The sequence below is a fragment of the Schistocerca piceifrons genome, chromosome 1, assembly GCF_021461385.2.
Source record: "Schistocerca piceifrons isolate TAMUIC-IGC-003096 chromosome 1, iqSchPice1.1, whole genome shotgun sequence".
Classification (NCBI taxonomy): domain Eukaryota; kingdom Metazoa; phylum Arthropoda; class Insecta; order Orthoptera; family Acrididae; genus Schistocerca; species Schistocerca piceifrons.
Window position 1 is genome coordinate 1,134,110,503 of NC_060138.1, and position 9,157 is coordinate 1,134,119,659.

Sequence of the window (9,157 nt, forward strand, 5' to 3'; positions counted from 1 at the left end):
GGGCTGCGCGTGTGCTGTTTCACCAAGACAACGCACCCGCACATCGAGCTAACGTTATGCAACAGTTTCTTCGTGATAACAACTTTGAAGTGATTCCTCATGCTCCCTACTCACCTGACCTGGCTCCTATTGACTTTTGGCTTTCTCCAACAATGAAAGACACCCTCCGTGGCCGCACATTCACCAGCCGTGCTGCTATTGCCTCAGCGATTTTCCAGTGGTCAAAACAGACTCCTGAAGGAGCCTTCGCCGCTGCCATGGAATCATGGCGTCGGCCTTGTGAAAAATGTGTACGTCTGCGGGGCGATTACGTCGAGAAGTAACGCCAGTTTCATCGATTTCGGGTGAGTAGTTAATTAGAAAAAAAATCGGAGGCCTTAGAACTTGAATGCACCTCGTATTACTGCAATGAGGAGTTGATCCACGCCTTTTCCACCCATGTTGTTGTTGCTGTGGTCTTCAGTCCAGATACTGGTTTGAAGCAGCTCTCCATGCTACTCTATCCTGTACAACTTTCTTCATCTCCCAGTACCTATTGCAACCTACATCCTTCTGAATCTGCATAGTGTACTCATCTCTTGGTCTCCCTCTACGTTTTTTACCCTACACGCTTCCTTCCAATACTAAACTGGTGATCCCTTAATGCCTCAGAACATGGCCTACTAACCGATCCCTTCTTCTAATGAAGTTGTGCCACAAACTCCTCTTCTCCCCAATTCTATTCAATACCTCCTCATTAGTTATGTGATCTACCCAACTTATCTTCAGCATACCACCCTTAGTACTGGTTATTCTCCGCTCATTGGAATGTTGTGCTCCCACCGAGTGTGGCGACTCGCCGCTCCCCCCTCCTCGCGACGTCGATCTCCTGCTATGTTCCGTAGTATTAAAAAATTAATTAACTGATTAATTACAAAAATAAAATAAAATAAAGAAATAAAATAAAAAACAAAATCATTGATGTACTTTGCATCTATGCTCCACGTTCCATATGTTTTCCCTGATTCCTGGGGGAAGGAATGGGACACGATGGCCAGACCTCAGGTTGCGACCCCTGTTCACTTCGCTCCCAACCCTCCCTTCAGGCGCCATGAAAATTCCTTTGAAAAGAAGTAGTGACTATGTGTTAGTTACAGAGTGTTGTGTAGCAATAGAGCTGGTTCGGGTACTGCCGTATCTGAATCTTTTTTTTTTTTTCACCATCATATTTACACAAGGTTCTGGGAATACCTTATTAAGTTAACAGAAGTATATTCTGTAATATTCCGTGTTAGGTAAATAGAAGAGTACTCTCTCTCTCTCTCTCTCAGGAGTGAATTCTCGTTGTCAGTAATTTACAAATTAAGCATGACACACGCAAATGTGAATAAGTATTCAAAACACGTTATCATCTGTTAAAACAAACTACCACTCAGAATAAGAAGCATAGAAAAGACCGACACTTTTGCAAAAGAATTAAAAGGTCGGCTTAGTTTCAGTGATCCGTAAAGTGTAAAAGAAAATTTACTAGCTAAGTCTCTTACGACACTTCCTTGCCAAACAAAAATGTCTTCAATTAAAGTACATCTTTAACCTCCAATATCACGTTTCCCGTAATTTTATTACAACAAATTGCACCAAAACCGACGCGTTTTCGAGAGATCCTCAACGTCTTGGTGTTCTGAAACAGCATTTATTCATTGCACATAAGATAAATGAGCAGCCGTTTTAATTTGTCTGCTGGAGTGGCTTTCCATCCCTTGTAATTACAGACCAACTCCTGAAACTACGGTTTGCTTGGAAATCAGTAACCGTCTCACTTGCCCGCATCTCGTGGTCGTGCGGTAGCGTTCTCGCTTCCCACGCCCGGGTTCCCGGGTTCGATTCCCGACGGGGTCAGGGATTTTCTCTGCCTCGTGATGGCTGGGTGTTGTGTGATGTCCTTAGGTTAGTTAGGTTTAAGTAGTTCTAACTTCTAGGGGACTGATGACCTAAGATGTTAAGTCCCATAGTGCTCAGAGCCATTTGAACCATTTTTTGAACCGTCTCACTTTCTGGGTCGAAGATTTATCAGAAGGCATATTACAAAAACAATACAACTTTTTTAATACGTTTCGGAGTTAATTCTTGCCCACATTTTAATTCCTCCTTTACCCACAGCCCAGTCTGCATGAACGCAGAACTTAAAATATTTACGAATGGCGTTAACTTCAAGGTTAACGTACGCTGCAGTAGACAACGTCATCTCCAGTTCTTTCTACTTGAAGTGACTTATTGTTTTGAAAGTCATGTTCGTCTCGTGTGTTAAGACTCGGATGGTCACGAAAACCGATAGACAGCTGTTTCCGTCTTCGATATAACAGGGCCCACGAGAACTACGGGCTTCGCAATGAACTTGTCACACTAGTCGGCTTGTCCATCACACTTCGCGAACGCTCGGCTCCTTGCAGGGATGACTGCTAGCACTCGTAAGACCTGCAGTAATACGTGATCTGAAGTATGCGCCTCGGGCTGTCTTTCTCGCGGGCCTCGTCTAAGACGATATAGCAGTTCTAGCCTCGCTATCAGCGTGTGACGTCAAAATGACGTCACGTTTGCACGAAGTAGTGTGAACTGTGGGTAACCCCGTTATGCAAACGTGAGAAATTAATGCACTGTCCTTTGAAGTTATTCTGTGTTTTTCTGGATTCGTGATTACAACTTTTGTAACATACCTGGCAAACCTGGGAACTGCAGTCTACCATACAGCCGAAAACGAATCATCTTGTTGCATTACTGAGGCCAAACTCACAACTGGGAGCGAAATGACAGAATTTTACCAAGAGACATCAAGCCCAAATAGTAAGAGCATTCCAGGCGCACAACAGAATACTTGGTTCCGACATACATGGTCTCCAAAATCACCTGAGTATGGTATGAGCTGTTTTGCCGTAAGCGCTCTGCATATTTCGAATGAAAATACTTTGCTATTACAGATAAATTCCACTTAAAAGTAATGTCGATTTTGTGTACGCGTTTGGGCTGTTTGGAATTAACTTGGCTTAAAGGTTTGGAGAGATAAATGCATGGGCATTTTGCTTATTTACTGAGCTGTCGCAAATTTTATTGCTATAGGAAAAGAAACGGCAGCGACAGCTATTTTTGGGTTTGTATTGCACTTGATCTTATTGCTGAGTATCTGTTTTCATACATTGTGCTGGGGTGGCATTGTGACAAGGCTTCCTATAATGTATGGCCGACGCCAAAGTAAAAGAGCCCTAAGAAACATTGACTTTGGAACTAGAGAACGAAGCAAATTAGCAATTTAATACACATTGAAAGATTTTTAGGGACGAAATTCATCAGTTTCTACTTTCTGGTGTGATATGATTACTGTTCGTTCATGCCAAGGGGAATTAAAGAATTAATCAAGATTCTACTCATTCTCATTAGGTACCAAGGCCTACTACAGTTTGGTGTCACGACCATTTTAAGATAAGCACAATGGCTTGGAGATCTGTAAAATGTGGAGTTAATAACTCGAGACTGCTATACATAAATCTTATCTGTAAGCGAAAACTTCAAGATACTCAACAGACTAACTGACAGCCGATTGTCACACGACAATTCCATTCTGACATAGCCATTTGTATTAAGTCTTTGCGTGTGGTGAGCTCGCTCCACATATTTTTCTACGAGGTTTGTTCAAAAAATTCCGGAACATTCGTAATTTCGCACCAATGGTTTGTTGGAGCGGAATTCGCTTGGCTTCCCTGCACACGCCTGTGTTTTATGTGTAACTGCTGGAAGTTTCATTGCTGTACGACTGTTAGTCGTCGTTCAGTGCTGTATTCAGTAGAAAGTTGTGTCGCACAGTTTGCGAATAGCGAAGTGGCAGAGTTAGAGGAGCAATGCGTCTGCATTAAATTTTGCTTGAAATTCAAGAAAAGCTTTAGAGAGACACACCTACAGTGATGAGTGCTTAAGCCGTAGTCGGTGTTACAAATGGTTCACGCGGTTTAAAAATGGCCGGAAGGAAGTTAATCGTTCAGGACGCTTTCGACGTCCACCGACGACGCTCTCGTCAGGAACGACAACGAAATTGCACGTGCCAGCCGAAGAATGGCGGTCCGAGACATTGCAGAAGAATGTAACATTTCAGTTGGATCATGTTATGAAATCCTGACACAGCATCTTGGAATGCATCGTGTTGCCACCAAGTTCGTCCTACGGCTCATGAGTCAAGACCAGAAAGACCTTCGCCTAGCGATCTGTGAAGAGCTTCTGGATCGCGCAAATGAGAACGAGATGTTCCTTAAGGGGAGGTTTACTATCTTTGGGTTAAAAAAATCGATTTTTTAAAATTGCCTTTTGGGATCCATGAAAGTGTTTAGAATCCACCCCTGAAACGTTTTCCCCGAATACGGAACGGAAATGTTTGTTATTCGCGGTTGAACAAAAGAATGCACCTGCCTGAAATCGGCCTTTTTCACGCACCAGTTTTTTTCTTTCGGAGGACGAGTTATTGTACCGGTGCTTTGGAGGAATCATACAAAATTCAAATGAAAGTTTGAGCGCGTGTGTCTGGAAGTTAGCCCCCAAGCATTTGCATTCTGGTGCGAAGACTGTGGAGACTGCGAGTTTCCTGGCAATGAACAGCTTCAACGAAGGGTATTCAGCAATTCTGAAGACCATGACAACGATGGACGTCACCCTGGGACTCTATTCGACGCAGTTCGCCAAGCATTAGGACGACCACCGGATTCAAGCGGCCGAAAACCGCTTGTCACGGGCCGTACGAGCGGCTCTGGAGCAGCACAGGATGGCCCAGATCGAGCAGAACCCCCTTTATGAGGAAGCGGAAGGACTAGTTTATGGACCCGGAATAGCAGATTGAACGTACGTTGCATAATATTGCATTTATATGTAGTCAAAACTTGAAACGCGTTTTTCTCGAAATGACTTTTTTTTTTATCGCGCGGTATGGTAACTTCAAATCTACTGAACCGATTGGCATGATTCTTTGTTTCCGACGAAGCTAACTAAATTGTCTAGGAGTTGTACCACTATTATTCCGATCCATCAACTATAAATAATTTTACTTGGCCGACGAAGTCGAAAAGTCGAGGAAAAAAAAACCTATTTTTTTTCAAATGGCCGCCATTTTGTTTCCTATGGTCCAAGTAACTTAAGCGAGATACAACTCCTAAAGAATCTAACATACTTCGCTAACGTCAACTCGATTTTGATTTCAGGCAAGCCGGCTGACCTGTGACATACCGTGCGTGAAGGTCTACATCGAAATTTTGTTTCGTTCCGATGGCACTTCCGCCTTTGTTCTTCGACATTTCCGGTCGAAAAAAATCCAGTTTGTAGAGGAAATATCAATAAACATTTTGACCAAATTTGACACTGATATCTATAACACATCCCGAGAAAAAAATTCTCAAACAACAAGCATTTTCAGGCCAAAGATGGTAGTAAACCTCTCCTTAAGAGAATCATAACTGGCGGTGAAACGTGCAAGAGCTTTCTTAAGGGAATCATAACTAGTGGTGAGACGTGGGTCTATGGTTACAATGTTGAGACCAAGGTTCAGCCTTCACAATGGGTCAGGAAAGAAAAAATGTTCAAATGTGTCTGAAATCTTATGGGACTTAACTCCTAAGGTCATCAGTCCTTAAGCTTACACACTACTTAACCTAAATTATCCTAAGGACAAACACACACACCCACGCCCGAGGGAGGACTCGAACCTCCGCCGGGATCAATCGCACAGGGTCAGGAAAGGTTCTCCAAGAAAAAAAGGTCGTCAGGTTAAGTCAAATGTGAAAGCCGTGATAGCTTTCTTTGACTTTGAACGGTTGGTTCATCGTGAATGCGTGCCGCAGGGACAAACTGTTAATCGATGGTACTATTGGGACGTGTTGCGACGTCTACGAGATTATGTAAGAAAGAAACGGCCTAAAATGTGGCGAGACAGTTCATGGCTCTTGCATCACGATAACGCACCCGCAGATTCATCCCTATTGGTGCCTGGGTATTGCACGAAATACGAAACCACAGTGCTGCCTCATCGTCCGTACTCTCCAGACCTGATCCCTGCGGACTTTCTTTTATTTCGAAAATTGAAAGCCCCATTGAAAGGACGGAGATTTGTAATGATAGACAAGATAAAAGAAAATTCGCAGATGGTGCTTCGCGCGGTCAAGCAAGAGGCGTACCAAAACTGCTTCCGGAAGTGGAAACGGCATTGGGAGCGGTGTACTAATTATGGAGGAGAGTATTTCGAAGGAGACCAAGTACAATAAGTGAAAGACACGCGTTCAAAAATTTTGTGGTAAAGTCCCAGGGCAATGATAGTATATCTGATACAAAAAATGTGTACTCATGGAGGTAAAAATTTCCTTTATAAACTATGAACCAAAGATTTACGAGAAGTTGTTTTGCACATAGTTTATTTTTAGGTGCACGAGCCACTAAAACCTAATGGAGTGATAAAACAAAAAATAACTCCTCCTTCACAGGCCATGAAGGCTCAACGGTACTGACCGGCCGCCGTGTCATCCTTAGCTCATAGGCGTCACTGGATGCGGATATGGAGGGGCATGTGGTCAGCACACCGTTCTCCTTGCCATATGTCAGTTTCCGAGACCGGAGCCGATACTTTTCAATCAAGTAGCTCCTCAGTTTGCCTCACAAGGGCTGAGTGCACCCCGCTTGCTAACAGCGCTCGGCAGACCAGATGGTCACCCATCCAAGTGCTAGCCCAGCCCGACAGCGCTTAACTTCGGTGATCTGACGGGAACCGGTGTTACCACTGCGGCAAGGCCGTTGGCAGTGGTAAAACTAATGATATTAAGTTATGGCTCCTGTAGAAGTGATGTTTTGCGAAAATGATACTGCATCTAAATAGGGCAATATGAAATTGGCACTAAATGTTTAGAGCCTACATTCAACTTCTAATAGAGAATGTAATCGCTATAAATAGCAACATGAACTTCCCAATGACACTACATGCTGTTAACTGGCGTCTGTTTCACTCTCTTTAGATTAATGTGGAGGGACAAGACTAATTAGGCACTGATTGGGACAATCTTACTGGACGCGCAGTACACCAGTAGCTTTCGTCACATTGGTCTTCTGTTTTCCTGACATTTTGTCTCTGTGAACATTGGAAAATAATATTTGCTTTATATGGTCCAGCATTAACATTTTGTAGAATAATACAGTCTGATGTGAATATCCTAACATGACAATATGAGGTCACTCCAATGTAACTGGGAAGTCTAGCTCCCAATATGAACCACACCAAAAGCTGTGTATTGCGCCAGCAAGACACATCATACAAGCACTGTTTTGACTCTGTATATGGGTTTTCTCAATGACACAAAGAGTAGTAAGAGAACCGACTAGAGCTTGTGGCTTGCAACAAGGGAGCATAGAATTTCAAATTGTGGGACACAGCTTAGACCGTATAGAAATAAAATATTTTTGTCAAAACCATGCAGACTGTGACAGGATAAGCGGATATTCTGTAACGTGGCCATTGTCGAAACTGCTAAGGGACTATATACTAGGCATTTTGTTAGGTGTCATGACCGTCACAAATAGGTTAATACATGTCTGCTGGATCATCAGATGACTGACCTATCAGTAGCATTTCATGTTTCAGAGGCGCATCTGAAAGTTACTGAACACATGCGCCTAAGTGTGCTGCATAGTTACTTTCACGTCTTACTGTGCAAGCCGTGAAATATGTGCTGAGGAGCTACTAAATGATATGGGTTAAACTCGATAGATCCCAAAGATGAAAATGCTGTTCTGATAAGCTCTTATAATCTCAACATTAAAAACATAAAAACAAGCATATTATTTTAAGAAGATTTTTGGAAGTTTGTTTGGCTATGTTTGTAGGAAGAAGAGCAAGCCTCCCAAAATTTCAGAGGATATTTGACTTCCGCAATCTCAGCCATTGGCCTCTTTAGCTGCTTGCACACTGAAATTTTCGCTTCTCATGTTGCAAGCCACAGCAACAAAGCTTAGTCGAGCTCCTTCCAGTTTTTCTATTAATTTAAGGGCTCACTACTTATCTTGGTTAAAACCGTCTTTCTCTATTTCCGTTGAAGTTTTTACAACGCCAGAAGACTGTGTTTCACATAAAACGCATTATAGACGTCGAATCACCTTTGATGAAAAATACAATGACAAAATATCCAGGATTCCATTAGCAACAGTCTTACGTTCCACTTCATAGACTTTTGTTAAGACGTGATGTGGCCGTTAGCCTCAATTTGTCACTAGTTGTTTCCTGAGGTTCTCATTTTACTTACTTCTTATAAATATGGTTGAATACGAGATGGATTCCACACTAACTGCTTGTTCAAGCTTTCTCTTTTTTCGAAGACACCAAATATTTAATCGCTAAAGCACTTCCTGGCATAAATGCGATACTCACTTTTGTAAGGACCAAGAGATAGAGGTAAATAATAAGCACGCACGTGCTTAGAGGTTGTCAGTGATATACTTTTAACAACAAGCTCGAAAACATCACATTTAATATTCACGAAGCACAAATCACAACGACCAAAAACAGAAACTTAGGAAAGTGTTTCTTAATGCTTCGTAAACGTAATTAACAAATTAATTCGTACTCTTTTCTCTTACATATTATAACTTGTTGTAGAATTATCAGTTTTTATCTCCCAACGGTATATTTTCTGCGAAGAGGCTGTGCTAGATTTCCTCAACTCCCTCATGTAATTCACAGGGAGTAAATTTGCTGAGCATGCGTTTGCACTACAAACATTTATTCTCTTCACCCACTTCCGCCCAGATACCGACGTGTACTGGACGGTAACGTTCCCCTATACCAATTATTTCACTATTGCGACCGTCACGAAAATAGACACCTCATGGTCATATCATCGTCTTACGGCATTGCCAGTTAGGGATAATTTCAAAGTTTAATAAAAATTCCGAAAAAATACTAGAAATCTCTATTTTTCCGAAAGAAAATTCTTGCTAGCTGCTAAGAAAAAAATAAAAATAACGTTAGAAGAAAGTTTGAAGAAAAATAATTTTTTACTTCAGAATGTGGAAAAAACGGCACCACTGGCATATTTCGATTGAAAAACTATAGGTACATCCTCAAAGTTTATAAATGCAGGTGGTGCATATTTTATCGTGAAAGCCTAAA

General features: G+C 42.1%; 1 pseudogene; it reads right to left on the reverse strand.

The window, feature by feature from the left end:
• Positions 1-6,679: 6,679 nt before the first annotated feature.
• LOC124723563 lies at positions 6,680-6,797 on the reverse strand (annotated as a pseudogene).
• Between the last annotated feature and the right edge of the window lie 2,360 nt (positions 6,798-9,157).